This window comes from Lonchura striata, chromosome W (assembly GCF_050655825.1).
Source record: "Lonchura striata isolate lonStrDom1 chromosome W, ASM5065582v1, whole genome shotgun sequence".
Taxonomy (NCBI): domain Eukaryota; kingdom Metazoa; phylum Chordata; class Aves; order Passeriformes; family Estrildidae; genus Lonchura; species Lonchura striata.
Window position 1 is genome coordinate 1,051,779 of NC_140743.1, and position 21,695 is coordinate 1,073,473.

The 21,695-nt window shown below is 45.0% G+C and overlaps 1 protein-coding gene across 6 annotated transcripts in view; it reads right to left on the reverse strand.

Annotated features, from left to right (window-relative positions):
• Nucleotides 1-21,695, reverse strand: part of LOC146762965 (uncharacterized) — a 78,430-nt gene that overhangs the window by 46,382 nt on the left and 10,353 nt on the right. The window contains exon 2 of one of the 6 annotated variants that reach the window (XR_014952638.1): nucleotides 9,606-10,039. The exons of 4 other annotated variants lie outside the window; for them this stretch is intronic. The gene's annotated coding sequence lies outside the window, so the exon portion shown is untranslated. Of the gene's footprint in view, nucleotides 1-9,605; nucleotides 10,040-21,695 lie in introns of those variants that run through there. One more of the 6 variants, XR_014952639.1, reaches the window with a different exon arrangement.

Genomic DNA, 21,695 nt, shown 5'->3' on the forward strand with positions numbered 1-21,695 from the left:
GGAGATGGCAAACATGAACCGACCGATGATAGACGTGCTCATCTGCATGGGGAAGCAGAGAACTCTGGGGAAATGCCCTGTCCTACACAAACGCAGTTTCCCATGGCATCCCTGAACTGCCTTCCCCAGGGGCACATCCCACACCGTGTGTGATAAAGAGAGCGAGAACAAGGAGTAGGCGGAAGACCTATCTGGGAAATGCAGATTGTATGTGGAAGGATTAGGATTTTCTTTTAAGGATTTTGTTAAGTTCAGTGGAAAAATGAATTCTTTTAGGCTGTGGGAAAATGAGTACCCACAGGCAGTAGTGCTGGCAGGACTAGAGGAAGAACAGAATAAGTCCCTATATTAACTGGTTAGAAAGATACAGCAAGTGTATGTAAGAAGGGATGAGGAAAAAGCAAAAGCAAAGGCAAAGGTGATGGCAGAGTTTTTAGAGCCCTGGAGGACTAAACTGAAGGACCCAAGGGGTTCCCCAGGATAGAAGGGACAGGGTCTGCCACAAGGAAGTGACAGAGGCATTCCCTCCTCAACAGGGGAGAGCCAACCCAAACAGCATTAGGGAAAGAATCAGTGTGCTATCTGCAGGGCAGAGGGACACTGGAAATGGGAATGTCCACAGAAATGGCTGGATCCTCAGGAGGAGGAAGTCCAGAAGATAATGGCGATGAATTGTTAGGAGTGTCATGGGCTCCCATTATACCAGGGGCCCAGTACACTGGAGCCCTTGCTAACTTTTAAGGTGGGTCCGGATCGAGAGGAGGTGTGTTTCCTGGTAGACACAGGGGCCCTTCAAGCCACCTTGAATTTTATCCCTAAGGGGGGAAAATTGTCAAAAAGATCTTTGATTATTCAAGGGGTGAGTGGAAAGGATGAGCAAGTGTGTTTTATTTGACTGCTATTATTAGATGTGGGAGATAGGTTTGAAATGCATGAATTTCTGTTTGTTCCTAATTGTGATTGTAATTTACTGGGAAAGGATTTGATGGCTAAAGTGGAAAAGCAAATTAGTATTGTGAAAAAATGGTACAGTATCTAATACTTCAGTAACTTTGTGTAAAATCTCTGAGAAGGCTTATGCTGAAATAAACCCAGAAGTGTAGGCAGCCCCTGGGAAATATAGAAAACTAGACATAGAGTCTCTCCAAATTGCTTTGAAGCAACCAGGACAAGTGGTGTCTAAAAAGCATTACCCTATTTCAAGGGAGGGAAATAAGGGGTTACAGCTTGTCATTGAGTCCCTGCTAAAGGCAGGTCTTTTAGAGCCATGTATGTCTCCCTATAACACCCCTATCCTGCCAGTTAAGAAACCAGATGGAACCTACAGAATGGCACAAAATTTAAGAATAATAAATGAAATTGTCAAACCAAGGCATCTCACAGTTCTGGATCCCTAAATCATCTTGAATCAAATCCCTTGTTCGCATCAGTATTATTAAGTACTGGATTTGAAGGATGCTTTCTCGGGGTGTCTGATTACCAAGGACAATAAACAGTATTTTGCCTTTGAGTGGGAACAGGAGGAAGGAGGGAAGATGGTAAAGCAACAATTGACATGGACAGCCCTCCTGCAGGGATATACAGAGTCACTGGTTTTATTTGGGCATGCCTTGCAGAAAATATTAACAGAGTTTACTCCAGCCTTGGAGATTAGGTTGGTGCAGTATGTCGATGATTTGCTTTCATCAAGGGAACAATAAAAGGTGGTTGAAGAGGCTACTGTTACTTAATTTTCTTGTTAAAAAGGAACTTAGAGTGTCTGAAAAGAAGGCACAGTTGGTGGAGAAAAAGGTTAAATATTTCGGACACATTTTGACTGGAGGATTGTGGTGTATCAATCCAGAAAGAATACAAGGAATTTTGCAAGTCCCATTTCCCCAGACAAAAAAGGAGTGATAACAGTTTTTAAGGGCTGGTGTAGTACTACAGAGTATGGATTGAGGATTTTTCTCTTTTGGCCAGACCTGTATATGACTTTTTAACCCAAGACAGTCCTAATGTTGCGGTATGGATACCAGAAGGAGAGCAAAGCTTTAGAAAATTAAAAGACAAAATCATTAATGCCCCAGTCTTAGCTCTGCCAGACTCAGAAAAGGAATTTGAGTTATATGTGGATGTTAAACAGAGCCATGATAAAAGAATTTTGGTACAAGAGCATAAGGGAATGTTATGAACAAAATAGCCTTGCTGGGACACTTCAGCTTGAGCTAAGTACTAACACTGAAATGTTAATTAGCTAATTGCTCCTGGGAATCACCTACAACCCCACCCACACTAGGACTGGGATGCAAAATAATCCAGTGGAATCATGGGAGGGGGTTTTGGGGATGAAAAACACCCCTAAATGGAAAAGCTGGGCACAACAGAGGGGGCTGGATGGGTGTGCTGGTTGGGGAAAAGGGAACCCCATTCCTAGTCTGTGTCTGACCTGCCACCATAACCTGCAGGGGACCAGACTGGACTGGGCTGTGGGAAGCAGGAGCAAAGGAGCAGCTCTTCCTGGTGTTACCAGGAAGGAAGGAGAGGGGACAGCTGTTGCTGGACTTCGGCAACAGGCTCTGCACATCCCCTCACCCTTCAGCTACCAGTGTGCCAGGAGGAAAGGAGAGAGGACGGTCTGCTGATCGGGACTTCAGATACAGACTGGACACCTCTTCACCTCTGGCTACCAGTGTGCCACAGAGACTCCAGGGACAGACTCTGCACGCCTTCTCCCCCTTCGGCTACCGGGAAAAAGCTACAACAGCCCCCTGCCGAGCTGACTTTTTAATAAAGAGCTGAACATTAATAAAGGCATAAGGCCTGTTCATTACAGGGAACACAGCAGCCTGTTGCTTATTTTTCTAAGCTGTTAGACTCCATGGCCAAAGACTGGCCTCATTGTCTGCAGAACTGTGCAGCCACAGCCTTGATGGTAACTGAGGCTTGAAAACTGACAATGGGAGGATATCTGATTGTTAAAGTTTCACATCAAGTTTAAGCTTTGTTAACTGAAAGAGCTTCTAAGTGGATGAGCAGCGCTCGGTTATTACAGTATGAATCTTGTTTAATGGAACAGGAAGATTTAGAATTGACAAGTGGGAAAAGGTTTAACCCAGCCTCCTGTCTGAACGGCCCTGGAGAGGGGGGCTAGGAAGAAACCAATAACTGTGTGAGAAGATTATTCTCCTGCACGGTGGGGGTGTAGGGAGGCAGAGATCTCTGAAGCTTGCTCTTGGGGAGAGATGTTTATTGTAGGATTCAGGAATGCCCGAGCCTCGTGCTCTCAGGCGTAGCACGTGGCCGGGCTTAGGAGGATGGGGGAGGGGAGAGAGAAACTGAGGGTTTAGGAGAGGGAAGCCCCAGGGGGGGAGGAAGTCCAAGAGAGGAGAAGAGGGCCAAGAGAGGAGGAGAGGGCCAAGAGACCGCATGGCCCCTCGCAGCCCCCTTTTCAGGGGCTCCTAGGTGGGCTGGGACAAGGCATGGGCCAATGGGGTTACAGACTCCGATGCTTCAGGGGCAGGTACAGAGGTGTGGGATGAGCCACACATCTTTTGGGGGGTAGGATGGAACAGTCCATTTCACTCCAGGATTCATCCAAGGGCAGAAGTGACATTCAGCTAGCTAAGATTACAATCATATCTATCTATCCTCTGCAACATGACTGCATTCAGGTGATAGATCTCCAGACCCAGGCTAGGGAAGATTTACGAGACACTCCCTGGCCTGAGGGAGAAAATGTGTTTATTGATGGGTCTTCAAGGGTGGTAGAAAGGAAGCGATTCACAGGATAGCTATCATTAATGGAAGGGAATTAAAGGAAGGGGGGAGATTGCCACTCGCATGGTCAGCTCAGACAGCAGAGCTGTATGTGCTTGTGAGAGCCTGTGTATTTAATTGTGTTATGTGTAGCAGACATAATTCGTGCCATTTTTAGTATGATATATGTGATATTGAATATTTGTTGGAGTATACATGTTTGTATTAGGAGTCCCCCCCACCCTCCCAGACGAAACCTGGTGTATGTTGAAACCCGATTTACAAGTAAAAGGATGTGGCTCGTCTGCAGATGGGCCTATGGGGACGCCTAGGTGCTGATCATCTCGTGAACGACCCTAGATAAGTACCATGGAAATCCTCCGGACAGATACATGTGAATGCAGGGTAAATTTCATAAAGGGATTCAACAACTCTGAACAAATTGTTCTACCCTGTTGCCAAGAAAAGAAATCTCATCAAACTATGGGACTCTGAATAGAAGAAAGGACTGTTTGCCAAAATCCAGGCCTCAGGCAGAATTTTCCCTATAAAAACCGCTTGTACCAGAATGGTGGGGTGGGCATAGAGGAAAACCTCCCCTGAGGCTGTCTTCTTTGTTGCACACCCAGCACTGCACCCGGGCTTGGCACTGTTCTTCCTTGTGGCTGGCTTGATAGAATCTGATTGCAAAATAAAATTCTTTAATTTTTATTTTTAATTTGGCTGGATCAATTTTCATTTATAACAATTGGGACAAGATAGCAAATATTTTTACTGATTCTAAATATGCATATGTGGTGATACATGCATTTGGGAAATTATGGGAAGAAAGAGGTTTATTAACCTGAACGGGGAAATTGTTAGTTCATGAGAGCTTAATTTCTTGCCTATTGGAAGTGATGTATTTACCAAAAGGGGTGGCAATAATACACATTAGGGGACACCAGACAGGGTGCTCAGAGGAGGCAATAGGTAACTGACTGGCTGATGAAGAAACTTGGAAAGCTGCATTGTTGCCAGAAATCTTTAAGATCCTCCCTTTGCTCCCAGTAACCCCACCACTGCCAGAGAAACTGTCTTTTCCACCAGAGGACCTTGAGATAATTAAAAAGAGTGGGGCAGAGGAAAGAGGGGATAACTGATTTACAAGGGATAGTAAGCAGTGGATACCAAAAGTTCTGGCCTTACAGATATTAAAACAACTTCATGAAGGGAGTCATTGGGGGTCTTGAGTACTGGCAGAAGCCTTCCTCGAAATGTATGTTGCTGTGGGTCTTTTTACTTTGGCAAAGCGAGCTGTTGAGAGTAGTTTGATTTGTGCTAAAACAAATAACAGGGTTATAAAGAAAATTGCCAGGGGAGGGAGATCTTGGGCTGTACATGCCTTCCAAAGATGCCAGGTGGATTTTACTGAAATGCCCTGAGTGGCAAGGTTTAAATATCTTCTGGTAATAGTATGTCAGCTAACAGGGTGACTGGAAGCATTTCCAACTGTTTCAGCAACTACAGGATCAGTTATTAAAGTACTTTTGGAACAAATAATTCCAAGATATGAGATTGTGGAAGCAATACTCAGGTAGGGGAACTCATTGTACAGGAAAAAATCTTCAAGGGGTTATGACTGCTTTAGGAATACAATGGAATCTCCATACCCCCAGGCACCCCTAGAGCTTGAACCAGGTTGAAAGAATTAATGGACAAATTTAAAGACCCCATCTTTTGAAGCTGCTGATAGAAACTAAGATGCCATGGGTACGGCTCTTGCCATTAGCTTTGGCAAGAATAAGGGCCAGACCAAGAGGAGTTATTCAATTACCTCCCATTGAATTGATGTTTGCAATCACCCTTATAATTCTCAACCTAGTGGAGGGGTGGAAATAAGTGATGTATATTTAAAACAATATGTGGCCAGGGTACTGTTTCTTGTGAAATTTCTTTGACAGGAAGCTCAGCTGGCACAGACTCTGCCTTTGGACTTCACTGTTCGCAACATCCAATCAGGAGACTGAGTCATAGTTAAGGAATTAAAAAAAAAAAAAGCACTTAGGCCATTGAGGAAGGACGGTATGAAAGAACTCCAGTTCAGAAGGCTTGAGAGTAAAACTCTGATTTATTTGAAATACATCGCACTTTTATAGAGAGCATCATCCAGACCAATTCCATTGGTCCCAGAGTAAAAACATGTCAAACCATTGGTGTGCAGTGAATGACACTCAGTGGCAGAACTTATCTATAAACTGTGGGAACTAAAATGTCTCTCAGACATTTTTAGAGGTTCCAGGCCTTGGTCAGAGGCATTCTAGACCCTGGCAGACAGCTGAAAAACAGCTGTGATTTTGAGATTGAGCCATGGAATGAATTACCAACTTTGGAGGTGGAACTAGCAGTCACAAAAGGTTAGATAGTATAGTAAAAGTAGTTACAAAGTAGAGGGGAAATTTTTTTAGTATTGTACAGGGGGGTTTTAACACATGTACAGGGGGGTTTTCACTTTGTACATGGGGGTCAGAAGTTCTAAGATGGAGGAAAGTGGGCTGATCCTGTTCTTCCTCCTTCTTTTTCCTTACCTCCATGTTCTTGGTGATGTTGGCACTCACAGATTGGTTTAGAGTAGAAAAACACTTGGCAACGTAGGTAGTAGGTATTGGGGAATAATTGTAAACATGTTATACGTAATATATCTTATAAAAGATAGCAGCAGCCCTGGGTGGAGAGAGAGACGAAGAAGACAGCAGATAGAGAGGATGTCAGTGTGTGTGTGTGCCTCTACCCAGGCCGCTGATCAAATAGCCGCAGTCCAAGAACATAATCTGTTAGATAACTAGCAATAAACTGCCTTGAGACTGAACAGCTAAAGCCTGCGGAGTTTTTCTTTGGAAGCACGGGTTGGAGGAGAAATTTCACCACCACATGAGACCCCAGAGCAAGGCCGGGGTTCTCACAATAAAAAATGTGAAGAACAAGAGAGGTAAAGAATTATTTACATTATTTCCCAACTGTTTCCCAGGCTCCTGCCTGGTTAGAAACCCTCTGTTTTCTCTCTGACTGAACTGAGAATATCCACAATGCACCACTGGTGGCAAAGTGGCACGAACATGTTATGAACAAAACAGCCTGGCTGGGACACTTTGACTTGAGCTAAGTACTAACACTGAAATGTTAATTAGCCAATTGCTCCTGGGAATCACCTACACCCCCACCCAAACTAGGACTGGGATGCAAAATAATCCAGTGGAATCATGAGAGGGGGTTTTGGGGATGAAAAACACCCCAAAATGAAAAAGAGGGGCACAGTGGAGGGGGCTAGATGGGTGTGCTGGTTGGGGAAAAGGGAACCCCATCTCTAGTCTGTGTTTGACCTCTCACCATAACCTGCAGAGGACCAGACTGGACTGGGCTGTGGGAAACAGGCACAAGGAAAACAGACACTCTTCCTGGTGTTACCAGGAGGGAAGGAGAGGAATAGCTGCTGCTGGACCTCGGCAGCAGGCTCTGCACATCCCCCCACCCTTCGGCTACCAGTGTGCCAGGAGGAAAGGAGAGAGGGCGGTCTGCTGGCACTTCAGATACAGACTGGACACCTCTTCACCTCCGGCTACCAGTGTGCCACGGAGACTCCAGGGACAGACTCTGCACGCCTTCTCACCCTTCAGCTACCGGAAGAAGCTACAACACCCCCCTGCCGAGCTGACTTTTTAATAAAGAGCTGAACACTAATAAAGGCATAGACCCCTGTCCATTTCCCTTTGCCTCCAGGGAAGAAGAGGAAGATTTCTGTTCCCAGAGATTAAGATAATTTCAGAGATGTATGAAGAGAACCTTTGCTTCTGAAGAGCTCATCCTTAAAAGTGTACCCCATTACCTAAAGATTGAGCCCTCAAAAACAGTTTTGGGGAAAGCTATATGTCGAGGGGAGGGACTTTCGCTGCAAACAGATTTTTCTTTCCTGGGCAGCTGATTCACTGTGACATTGATGCCACAAGAGAACTGTTTCTTATGGAAAAGTCTCCATGGCATGGCAAGAGAAACTCCTCTCCCTAAGTGAACTGAAAAAAGTCTATTTTAGAGGTGGTAATCTGACTGGCAGTCCCAAGTTTTGTGTCTTTACATTGTCAGTGGGAAAGAAAAAAAGTGTTGGGGGGCAGAAAAGTGTTCTGAAAGCTTATTCTGATTTCTTCTTATTTTTCTTTTAGTTCTGTTAATAAAGCTTTCTTTATACCCTTCAAAGTTTTGAGCCTGCTTTTGCCCTTCTCCTAATCCTTATCTAACAGCAGAAAATGAATAAATAATTCCAGTAAGCGCACTAACATTTGGCCAGCGCTGAACCCACCATATCAAATTGGCGCTGTGACTCGGATGGCAAACCGAAACCACTACAGTAGCAAAACCCTTCAACTTTAGTAATTGTTAGATCTGCAGAAGGCCAGGAAGATCTGACAACAGGGTGGTTACCTCCAAATTGGTAAGGAATATTGTTGTATTGTGTTTTTATATTTCTGTAACACTTCTGCAATGGTTTTCCCCTCCACCCCCCATTTTCTCACAATGGTTCCACCCCGAGTTTTCTCACCCTCCCCTCAATGTCAATCTCCATGAAAATGCTTAGTCACTTCCCCTCTCTCCTCCCTGGTAGCTTGTCCGTCACTCGACTCCCCTCCCATTCTTCCAGAATCTTCTACCCTGGGCGTTGAGGGATTGGATGAGGGCCCGGGGTCCCTCCCTTAAGTTTCCCCCATTGGTTTTTGTATCTGTCTATCCTTTCACCTTCCACTCACCCAAATCCCCCCGTTGGTCAATGGGCGTTCCCTTCCCCTTGCTACCACCCTGGTATTTAAGATATTGCAAAAGCCTCAAGAGTGCTTTCAACTGTTGGATACTCTGTAATTCAGAGCTCCCCGGAGCCTGGATTAAACCTGAAACTGTTTTCCCAGCCTTGAGTCGACTCCCTTATTACCTCCTCAGATGCCACCTCTCTTCCATACAAGGCAGACAGCATAGCACTCTGCCTTAGCCTCTCCCCAACTGTCCTCAAGATACAGGGGAGTGTTCCCCACAGCTGACTGTGCCTCTGCCGGGCAGGTGGAGCCAGGGGGCTTCAGATTGGCACTGTGGCAGAATATGTTATGTAAAGTATATTAAACCATTGTTCTTTTTTGCTACCACAAGTTCAGGGAAATCAGGATTCAAGATATATAATTATCTAATTAGAAAAAAACGCAGTCAGTTGATGCATCTCTGGCTGGAGGGAGCACCCAAAAGTGGGGAAAAGTTGAATGGCCACCTGAGAGAATCATACAACACTACGGTCCAGCCACATGGAATCCCTAATTAATTAATATCAGGTGCCAGAGAACCCATTTATAATTTAAATCAGATAATTAAGTTACAAGCTGTCTTTCAAATAATAACCAACCACACAGCTACAGCTCTTGACCTTCTTGCTGACCAATCCACTCAGATGAGAAATGCAATATTTCAACATCAGATGGTATTAAATTATCTATTAGCAGAAGAAGGGGGAGCATATGGAAAATTAAACTGCTCAAACTGCTGTTTGCAAATAGAGGACAATGGAAAAGTGGTAAAACAAATAAAGGGAATAAGCAAGTTAGCTCATGTACCAGTTCAAACATGGAAAGGATGGGAATGGGACATGTTTTTGTGGTTACCTGGTGGACTATGGTTTAAATGAATGCTTTTTCTCCTCTTATGTTCTGTAGCAACACTAATCTTTTTTTACCATTATCTTGGTTTACAAGACAGGCATCTGCTAGGGAAGGCTGAAAAGCCTCCCTTGGAATGGAGAATGTAAACCCCCTCCCTCTGAATTATTAGAATTTTGAAATTAAGGGGCTCTCAGGCAAAGATATGGGAATAGGAATAACAGTTCTTTACTAGTATGTATAATAAAGCAAACAAACAACAACTATGGCATTAACAACAAACAGAACCAGGAACCCAGTAACAGCCTTTTCAGCAGTGGCATTTTCCCCTTTGGTGTAGTTACGGTCACAGCTGGCAGGGACGCTGAACCCTGTGTGGCTGCAGGGGGCACTCTGGCGCGGGCTTGGGGAGCACGTGGCAATGGCAGTTCAGCTGAGACAGGAAGGGATGGAAGAGAGTCTTTGCTTCACAAATCCCTGGGGTAGCCTGTTGTATCACAGTATGCGCTCCCCTCACCGCGATTCCCGGAGCGGAAGGCGTGCTGGGCGGCGAGGGAAGAGAATGGGCGGCCACTCCCCCCCAGAGTGCTCTGCCGTCCCAGTCGGTGGTGCGGGAACAGATGGAGGCGACAGTGGACCTGGGGGTGAACAGGATGGTTTTATTCAGTGAGCCCCAAGACCCCCTTGGGAGCGGGGGCAGAGGTTTTATACAAGAATTCAGGGAGATGGGTGTAGGAACAGCAACTAATGAGAGAATAGCAAGGGAGGAGTTTAGGGCAGAATTAACCCATCACAAACCTATCAGGGGAAGCAGGGAAGTGGAATAACACAAAATAAGCAATAGGGTTTCGAGTCTCACTAAATAGACAGGGAATGCTCTGGAAGCAGAGGAGGGGGCTAGGAGGAATGACAGGGAAGGTTCCAGGTGTTATAAATTGAGGCGAATAATTTGATTCAGCCTTTTAAGATCAATGTAAGAAACTGCATTGACTTGTTTGTTCATCAAAAGTATGAAATTAGGATAAAAGGGGGGGAAGTTGGGACATGGAATTTGCAAGCTTGACTGGTAACCACAAACAAAGATTGTAAAAGATTTTGCAGGACTGGCTGGAACTGATAACCGCAGTGGAAACCCATTGTTGCTGAAAACTGATAAACCAAAGTAGAAAGAGACATACCACCCCACTTGTGAAATCCTTTGTTTTTGGGACTGATAACCACGGTGGAACGAGACTCATCACCCCCCACTCATGCAAGATAAAAAGGGACTGAAGAGAAGGAAAGTCTGTCAGCTTTTGGCGGAGCCAGGCTCCCAGCTGAACCCAGCGCTGTTTTGCTTGCTATCGCTTGCTGTAATTAATAAAATTATTAATTGATCTTAAAAGGCTGAATCAAATTATTCGCCTCAACTTATAACAAATTTGGTGCCGTGACTCGGATCGGAACACCTGGAGAGGAGGTCTCCTAAGGAGGCGCCCCACTGCCTTTGCTTTAACAGTGGCCTTACGGGGACACTCCTCCCCAGACTCCGACCGACGAACCTAAAATCCGATAGCAAGCAAGGAACTGCCGGCTACCCCCTTAATCTTTGTGCACGAAGCCCCAGGCGAAGGCACCGGATGGTGTAAGTATTTTCCGAAGGACCGGGTGTCCGGAGGAGGCCTGTTCTGGGAGAACAGGACCGCCTGGTCGGGGGTGGGGTTCCTGGAGTGTGACGAGTGTGGTGTATGAGAGGGGGGCCGGCAGCTCGGACTCCCCAAGCAAGTGCGGACCTCATAGTAGTGCGGTTCCCATATCTGGTGACGGACTGGGCCACGAATTGAGGGAAGCAAGTGTGTGTGTGAGAGAAGGCACTCCAGAAGATGGGTCAGAGGAAAAGCAAGCCTGCTGAACCCATGGGTGGGGGAATCCCTGTAAAACTTCCCCATATTTCAGAGGATAGTCCATTAGGCTTAATGATTAAATATTGGAATGCCTTTCCTTCTAGGAAGGGAAAATATAAAGTAGAAATGGCTCATTACTGCATAGAAGTTTGCAGGGAGGAAACAAATAAGAGGAGATGCAATCCATGTTAGGGATTTTGTTTTCTACAGAAGAAAGGAGAATGATTAGAGAAACGGGCATGAGAATCTGGGATGATGAACATCGACAGGGACCATTAGCAAATATTAAATGGCCCCTACATAATCCCCAGTGGAATAATCAAGACCCGTTACACGGTACCCATATGGGCAATTTGCGAAATATAATAATACAGGGAATAAGGAAGGCTGTCCCTCGTGGACAGAATGTACAAAAGGCATTCAAGGAACAACAAAAGAAGGATGAAGATCCAACTGAGTGGTTGGAGAGGCTGAGAAAAGCCTTTCAGTTATATTCAGGGGTGGACCCTAACACTCCTGAAGGAGAGACATTGTTGAAAGTTCATTTTGTGGTAAATTCGTGGGTAGATATTTGAAAGAAGTTGGAAAAGTTAGAAGGATGGCAAGCGAGGGGGCTAGATGAGTTACTGTGGGAGGCTCAGAAGGTTTATGTTAAGAGGGAGGATGAGAACTATGTTAGCAGCTGTAAGGGAAGGACAGAGGCAATCTCCCCAAAGAAGGGGTGGTGGTCACCCAGGAGGTTTGAGGGGAGCTGGTTGACACGTGCATGAAGGAAGACAAGGTGGAGGAGATAGAATTGTTTGCTTTTATTGTGGGGAAAAGGAACATATGAAGCAGGAATGCTGACAAAGGATGGCTGATAAAGAGCAGTTTAAGGAAGATTAGGGGTCAGGGGCTCTATCTGCTGGGGACAAAAGAAAAAACAGAGCCCCTGGTAAAATTAAAAAAATAACTCCCCAGCAGCAAGAATATGAGTTCCTTGTGGACTCAGGGGCAGAAAGATCGACAGTCCAGACCCTTCCCCAAGGGTGTAAGATTTCATCTGAAATAATACAAGTGATTGGAGCAAAAGGGGAACCCTTTTGAGTACCTATAATCAAGGATGTACTCTTAAAAAGAACTCCAAATTAAGAATTGGGTCATTTTTATTAGTACCAGAAGCAGATTATAATTTACTGGGAAGGGATCTAATGATTGAATTAGAAACAGAGATAAAGATTAATAAGGGAGAACTGACAGTAAAATTGTGTCCTCTCCGGGCTGAAGATAAAAAAAAAAGATTAATCCAGAAGTTTGGTACACCCCTGATAGTATAGGAAAATTAAGTATTAAACCCTTTGAAGTAACTATTAAGAACCCGGAGATACCTGTCAAAATTAAACAATATCCAATATCTAAGGAGGGGAGGCAAGGACTGAAACCAGAAATAGAAAGGCTTAAAAAAAAAAAAAAACAAAACAAAACAAAAAAAAAAAACAAGCTTACAGGCGATAGTAGCCACTACTCTCCTAGTAGAGGAAGCTGAGAAGATAACCTTTAGAAGTAAGCTAAAAATCTTATCTCCCTATAATATTCATGGAGTTTTGCAACAGCAGGCCGACAAATAGATAACGGATGCCAGATTCTAAAGTATGAAGGCATCCTAGTCTCCTCTCCTAAGTTAAGAAACAATGGGCCTGAAAAACCCAGCCCAGTTTTTTTGGTTTTTTTTTATATAAAGAACTAATTACAGAACTAACACATGATTACCTCCAACAAATAAAAGAACAAAAAAAATAAAGCCAGACCTTGAGGAAGAAACACTAAAAGAAGGGACTCAATTATATGTGGACAAGTTCTCTCAAGTTCTGAGAAAAAAAAAAAAAAAAAAAAAAAAAAAAAAAAAAAATCCGGGTATGCTACAATAGATGAGAAAAACATTTAAGACAGTAGAATCTAGTCCCCTTAGCCCCAGCTGGTCGGCCCAAGCATGCAAATTATATGCTGTGCTTAAAGCTCTAAATTTATTGAAAGGAAAAAGTGGGACTATTTTTACTAATTCTAAATATGCCCATAAAGTAGTTCATACTTTTGGTAAAATTTGAGAAGAAAAGAAGACTACAAAAACTGCAATACAGATGGCCGAAAAAGAGTGGATGCAAGCCAGTCGAGTTAAAAGTCCAGCCACCACGGATGACCAGTGGAAAGTAGACAGCCAGCCTGGGAATTTAAAGGTTACCATTAAGAAAAATCGATGAACTCTGTGTACATCATTTAAGTCGATCGCAAAGGAGAACAAAAAGGAATATAATTACCTACTTATTAGTAATTATTTAGTAGTTTATAATAAGGTAAATTATAATTATTATCCTTTTGTATGTGTTAGTAATTATTTTAATGATCATTTAATAATTTGTAATAAGGTAAATTGTGATTGTTGTCCTTTTAAGTGCTTTACATGTAAAATTTGCCAAGAACGGTGGCAGGTCCATTGCCAAGGGGGGAAGCCACCAACTGGGGTCTGAACAGAAATTGTGGTAAAATCAAGAAAATTGAAAAATCAGTAGATTTGTTTAGAGCCTGAGGACTGGTAAAAAAAAAAAAAAAAAAAATATATATATATATATATATATATATATATATATATATATATATACACCAAAGGAGTGCATCAGGAAACTTTTGTTTCCATATTAACAAACCTACTCCATTTGTTGCCCAAATTCTAAAAAGGTATTGTCAGAGGGAACTAAAAGGGGTCCCATGCCACCTACCCCCGGTCAAAGATAAAAATAGGGAACAGTACAAAGTTAGGCGAGAGCAGGGGAAAGGACGCCCAGGCGAGTACCACTGCTGCCGAGAAGATAATTTACCTTGCGGCTCGAAGCAACCGGGTCGGCGAGCGAGGCAGAGGGGAAAAAGCCATGTGCCCCCCCCATGGAATAATGCTCCAACTATTGCCAACTGAGTACTAGGCTCCCCCAGATGACCGGTCTGATTGCCTCTGAAACACCAGAAAGGCAACAAACCCAAAAAGGGAAAACAGGATATTATGCCACAAAAACAAGGTCAGGACCCCGCCCTTATTGGCAAATTATAAGTATTTTAATGCTTTATATCGTACATAAGGGGGAGAGTTCCCCGGCTCTGCACCAGCCCTTTAAGTGGACGCTAACCGGAATAGATGGCAGGGTAATTCAGAGTCAGATAACATCCGGACCCCCTAGTTTTACCCCACAGTTATGTAAACTAGCCCCTGTAGAGCCCTATTTTATTACCGCAGGATTTTACATGTGTCCAGCATCGAACCGAGGAAAAGGGTATTGCAATTACCCTGGAGAATATTTCTGTGGGTACTGGGGGTGTGAAACAATAGCCTCAGACTGGCAAGCAGCAGGAGATAAATTTCTTAAAGTATCATGAGGACCCTATGCGTGTACCCCTCCACAAAAGGATTCTAGTGGCGCCTTCTTGGGCGGGTAGAAAGGGAGTTGCCATTTTGTGCATTTAAACATAACTGAGCCCACAGACCCAGGATGGATGGTGGGAAGATCATGGGGCTTTCGGTATTGGGAACCTAGAAAAGACAGAGGGAGCGTATTTACCATAAAGAAAGGGCCTGTACCAGCAGACACACAGGCAGTGGGCCCTAATCCTGTAATAGTTGGGGATTTAACAGCTAGGATCTATCACCCCAACGAATATATGTATAATGTACAAAACATCACAAAACACCACATACAAAAACGAGAGCCTTTAACCGCACTTACAGTGGCAGTTTTAATGCTTGCAGGGGGAGCAGGTATTGATACGGGAGTAGCCTCCCTAGTAAAACAAACAAAGGAGTTTAATTCCCTGAGGATTGCTGTAGACGAAGATTTGGAACGTATAGAACAATCAATATCAGCATTGGAAAAGTCAGTAAGGTCCTTATTGGAAGTAGTTCTGCAGAATAGAAGAGGACTAGATCTTCTATTCTTACAACAGGGAGGACTGTGTGCAGCTCTCCGGGAAGAATGTTGTGTATGCAGATCACACTGGAGTAGTACGAGACACTATGACAAAACTGAAAGCAGGACTTAAGAAAAGGAAAAGGGAAAGAGAGGCCCAGCAGAGCTGGTATGAGACCTGGTTTAATCACTCCCCTTGGTTAACTACCTTACTATCTACAATTGCAGGTCCTTTAATATTATTAGTGTTAAGATTAACATTTGGCTCATGTATATTCAACAAGGTAATTGAAATAGTAAAAAGAAGATTGGAAGCAGCACACCTGATGCTAATCAAAGCCAAATATGAAACTCTCCCTAGAGATCCTGAAGTAGAAGAGACTTTGATTCTAGCCCACCAAGAAATAAAACGATTTGATGAACAAAATTATAAAATATGAAATGGGGGACTGTAAGAAACTGCATTGACTTGTTTGTTCATCAAAAGTATGAAATTAGGATAAAAGGGGGGGAAGTTGGGACATGGAATTTGCAAGCTTGACTGGTAACCACAAACAAAGATTGTAAAAGATTTTGCAGGACTGGCTGGAACTGATAACCGCAGTGGAAACCCATTGTTGCTGAAAACTGATAAACCGAAGTAGAAAGAGACATACCACCCCACTTGTGAAATCCTTTGTTTTTGGGACTGATAACCACGGTGGAACGAGACTCATCACCCCCCACTCATGCAAGATAAAAAGGGACTGAAGAGAAGGAAAGTCTGTCAGCTTTTGGCGGAGCCAGGCTCCCAGCTGAACCCAGCGCTGTTTTGCTTGCTATCGCTTGCTGTAATTAATAAAATTATTAATTGATCTTAAAAGGCTGAATCAAATTATTCGCCTCAACTTATAACAATCAATTAATAATTTTATTAATTACAGCAAGCGATAGCAAGCAAACAGCGCTGGGTGCAGCTGGGGAATCTGTGTTCCGCCAAAAGCTGACAACCTTTCCTTCTCTTCAGTCCCTTTCTATCCAGCACAAGTGGGGGTGATGGGTTTCCTTCCGCTGCGGTTATCTGTTCCAGCAGCAATTGGTTTCACAAGTGGGGGTGGTGGGTGTCCTTCTGCTGCGGTTATCAGTTCCAGCCAGTCCTGCAAGATCTTTCACAATTTTTGTTTGCGGTTACCAGCCTTGCCCAAGCATGCAAATTCCATGCCCCGACCCCCCAACCTTTTATCCTAATTTCATACTTTTGATGAACAAACAAGTCAATGCAGTTTTTCACACAGGGAAAGGGGCAGGGAAAGGGAGGATTGACAACTTGGAGATGAGGGGATTAGGGGAGAGCTAGGGAAGACTGACAACTGGGGAGAGGAGGAGATTAGGAACGTGGGGGGAACAGGTATTTGAACAAATATCAAATTAAAGAAAAGACACACTTGTGTTATAGGTAAAAATTGATCCAGCCAAATTAAAAATGAAAAATAACAATTTTATTTAAGATCGAATTCTCTCTGAGTCAGCCACAATGAAAAGGACAGTGCCGAGCTGGATCAGTGCTGGGTGCATCACAGAGCGGATAACCTCAGCAGAGGTTCCCCCTATGTACTCACACCACTCTCTTGGCACAGGCAGGTTTTTATAAGAAATTTTCTGCCTGAGGCCAGGATTTCAGCAATCTGTCTTTTCTTCCCATTCAAAGTCCCACATATTCATAAAGTCTCTTTTCACTGTGCTGGGGTAGAATAATCCGAGTCAGTGGTGATGACTCTCCTTGATGGAGTTACTGGAACATGGCTTTCAGATGCATCCATCTGGGGCATTCCTGTATCACCTTGAGGTATTAGGTTGCAAATGAGGGTTTTTTGAATATGTGGGGGCAGCTATCAGTGCTGGTGTATGTGCTTACAACAATATCAAATATTACACATATCATATCATACTGGCACAAATTACATTCATCACATATAACAATCCCTCCCCTTTTATATTAATTCGTTACATTAATCCATTAATTCATGCCCTAAGGTCTAAATCTATTAATTTTTATTTTATTGTTGTTTCAAAAAAAACCCTCTTTAGTCTCCTTTAATTTTCATTATCCCAATCCTCACTTGGAATTTCGTGATAAAATCGATAAGTACTTCCTTCTTCTCTTATTTGTCCCTCAAACTTGGCTAGGGCTTTGGTGGCTCTGCAGTGTGGGTTGTCCTCCCTAACTTCATTATTTTGGATACCTGATTGGTTTTTCCTATTGCACCTTCCGAATCAGTGGGCATGGCTGCTACCTGCATCCCCTGTACCACTGAGTATATCAATCTTATGAAACAGGGTATGAGGCAGGACAGAAAGATGAGTCCAGCTACTGAACACAAGATAAAGAAAATTACTTTTTTCCACCATGCCCCATCAAACAAATGATCCCACCAAGATGCCTGGAGTATCGAGTTCCACTTTAGCACTGGGACATTGGCCACTCAATTTCTGTGGCTAGGTCCCTAATAGTTTCTCCATAATCATCGATCTCCACACAGCATTGTGATTCATTAAATTTTCTGCAAACCCCACCTTCTTCAGCTAGTACGTAAGCGAGGGCTATTCTGTTTTGATATACAAAGGCCCTCATCTAGGAATGTTCTTTAGATAATAATTCGAGTGTGTCAGAGGTGTGATTTGTTACAATCTCCACCACAGCCTGTAATCTGATGAGATGGTTTAGCAAATAGACTGGGGTCCTATATCCCCATGTCCCATCCTGTGCCAAAGTGGCAGGGCCATAGTATTCAATAATTCTTTCAGCAGGCCACTCCTCCCCACCCCAAGTGTGCCCTCCACTGAAGAGAGGTGTTGCAGATGATAGATAGATATGATTGTTCTCTCAGCTAGCCGGATGTCACTTCTGCCCTTGGATGAATCCTGGAGTGAAATGGACTGTTCCATCCCACCCCCCAAAAGATGTGTGGCTCATCCCACACCTCTGTACCTGCCCCTAAAACATCAGTGTCTGTAACCCCATTGGCCCATGCCTTGTCCTGGCCCACCTGGGAGCCCCTGATAAAGGGGCTCCGAGGGGCCATGAGGTCTCTTGGAACCTCTCCCCCCTCTTGGACCCTTCCCCCTCTTGGACCTTTTCCCCCTCTTGGACCCTTCCCCCTCTTGGACCTCTCCCCCTCTCTTAGGACCTCTCCCTCCCCTCCTGGGGCTTCCCCTCTCCTAAACCCTCCGTTTGTCTCTCCCCTCCCCCGTCCTCTCAAGCCCGGCCACGTGCTACACCTGGGAGCACTAGGCTCGGGCCTTCCTGTTAGGAAAATAAGGCCTTTTTGTTCATAATATAGAGTCTCTCATATTCACAGAATAGAGTTTTAATTAGAGTTTTTACTTGTCTGAACATGTTCTCATTTTGCCAGGCATTCCAGTGACTATCTCTCAAGGACGACTTCGTTACAAACTTTTTAGGGAGTTAAAACTGTTTTGAGAAAGCTGCTGCTAGGCACCCAAACACCTAAGCGAATAGATATGTTTCAAGGACAGTTCCGTTACAGACTTAGCAAAACATGTAAACGTGCCTAGAGATAACATTTCTTGTTTTTGAGGGAATTTCCAGGTCGCAGAGACAACCTTAAAGAAGACCACTGGCGCCACCAAGAGGCAGAGAACGACCACCTAACAACAGGGTGCGCCTGCGCAGAAGAGACACCAGAGCGTCACCAGAACGTCACACATCCGGAAGAGACAACCCAATAAGTGGGGGGGAAACGGAGAACTAGGCGCGGTAGTTGAAACGACTGCCGCCCAGCGCGCGCTGGTTTGCTTTCGCTTTCCGCTATTAATAAATCCTTTTAATTGGATTTGACAGCCTATTGTGCTCGTTTATAACAATTTGGTGCCGTGACTCGGATCGGGATCTGGGGAACCTCTCTCTGAGAGGGGCGCCACGATTCCGCTCCTTTGAGCGGACTCAGACCGGGGTTTTTACCCTCATCCCGACCGACGAACCTAAAAGCCTAGAGAGCGAAAGCAAAGAAAGGGAAGCGGGCCCAGGGTACCTCGTAATTTTTGTGCACAAAAGTCCGGACGAAGACGCAGGACGCGTAAGTATAAAGGGGATCCGTTCGGGCGGGGTTCGGGATCCCGGAGTACGGCGAGTGTGTGTGTGTATGAGAGGAGGACTGGCAGCCGGATTCTCCAAGCGAGTGTGGACCCTTAGTAGTGCGTTTTCCAGAGCCCGCGAGGGCCTGAGCCACGAACCAGGGGAAGCGATTGTGCTGTCGTGAGTGATTGAAGGTACTCCGGAGGACATGGGGCAGGGGAAAAGCAAGGATAAATCCCCCTCCCCGGTGGGGGTAAAACTTCCCCCAATTCCTAAGGAGAGTCCCTTAGGGTTTATGCTGACAAATTGGGAGCACTTTCCAGGGGCACCTGGGAAGGATAAGGCAAAGATGATACACTATTGCATAGAAGTATGGGGAGGACAAGAGATTTCTAAAGGTGTGTTTTGGCCCATCTTTGGGTCCTCAGAGGACTGGGTAAAGCAACTGTTGAATGGTTGGATACACGCTAAACAACCTCCTAACCCTGAGGAGAGTGTCTATGCCCGAGTCTGGATAGAAAAGCCGGAGGTGCTCGTATTTAAACTCTCGGAGGTTTCAGGGGGAAAGAAAAAGAAGGGGCGAGCGAAAGAAGTAATTATTGCACCCCCGCCCTACATTCCCCCTGCGCCAAATGCACCCCCTCCTCCTCCACAATCGGATGGGGAAGAATCAGACTCAGACTCTGATCAACCCTCAGGCTCGCGTGGTCCTCTTACCCGAAGTAAGACGCAAGGCAAACTATTTCCTTTAAGGGAAATGCCGATGGGGGGACCACAGCCGGGGATTGGATTTATTTCGGTGCCCTTAAATTCGGGGGATGTTAGAGACTTTAAGAAGGAGATGGGAAATTTGCTAGAAGACCCCCTGGGCGTGGCAGAGCGGGTGGTGCGGTAGGGGACTTGGGAAAAGCCCCCCCGAATATGCCTTGGGAGGAGGCTGTTGTATAAATTCCCGCCTCCAAGCTGCCCATCGAATCTACCACTCCCCTTATGTTATGTAACTGTCAGTTATGTCCATCTTTATGTCAATCATTTTTGTACTTGCCTTTAGTTCCAGAATGTTCCTAAGTTCTCTATCTGTAATTGGCTCTTCCCCGGTTATCGCCCCCTTCCCTCATCCCCATTTGCTGTACCCCAATTATTCCACCCCAACTCCTCCTCCGAACCCCATTCCTACTGGACCCTTTGTACCCTGTCCCTCCTATTTGCCACCTGTTATAAGCCCCACCCCGCCCCTTATTCGGGGCTCTCGGAGCCTGCTCCCTTGCCGAGCGGACGGGTCGCGGATCCTCCCTGACACCCAGCCCTCAGCGAATAAAGCAGCGTCTGAGAGACGACCTGCCGTGGTGTACGCATTCTTATTACCACCGTATCGGCGGAGCCTCCGTACCGGAGAGCCGCGCCCCGATACTGGGTGGATCAATTTTTAGGTCCTAATATATACACTTGGGAGGAATTACAATCTATACTTAACATTTTATTCATGGCCGAGGAAAAGAACATGATAAGAATTGCTGGAATGCGGGCCTGGGATGCCCAACCCGCACATGCCCAGCAGCCAGCCGACACCAAATGGCCTCTCCAGAATCCTAATTGGAATAACCAGGATGCGGCCCATAGAGCTAACATGCAGGACTTTCGGACCATATTAATCGATGGCATAAGAGAGTCCGTTCCTAGGGGCCAGAATATAAATAAAGCATTTAACGACAGACAAAAGAAGGATGAAACCCCCACTGAATGGTTAGAGAGGTTAAGGAAAAGTTTTCAGCTGTACTCGGGGTTAGACCCGAATAACCCAATGGGACAGGCAATTCTTAAAGTCCAGTTTGTCTCTAAATCCTGGGATGATATTAGGAGGAAGATACAGAAAATGGATGATTGGCAGGACAGGGATTTAGCAGAATTATTGCGAGAGGCGCAGAAGGTTTATGTCCGCAGAGAGGATGAAAGTCAGAAGAGACAGGTGAAAATGATGGTTGCTGCAGTGAGGGAAAGCAGGCGGGTGGAGGAAGAACAAAAGAGAGTCACTCGGAATGGGGGGGGTGACAAGGGAAAGGTAGGAGAAAGGGTATGTTATTATTGCGGTAAGAAGGGACATTTCAAGAGGGAGTGCAGGAGGAGGCTAAGGGACGAGGAGGAGTTCAAAATCGAATAGGGGAGTCAGGGGCTCTATTTTATGGGGACCAGGAAACATCAAAAAGAGCCCTTGATAAAATTGAAGGTGGGTCCCCAGGGCCAGGAAATAGATTTCTTGGTCGATACAGGGGCAGAAAGATCTACTATTCAATTTCTGCCTCAGGGCTGTAATTTGTCAAAACAGACAGCCACGGTAATAGGGGCTAAGGGGGAACCTTTTGAAGTACAAATTATTAAAGGGGTGGTGGTAGAATCGGGAACTAAAGTG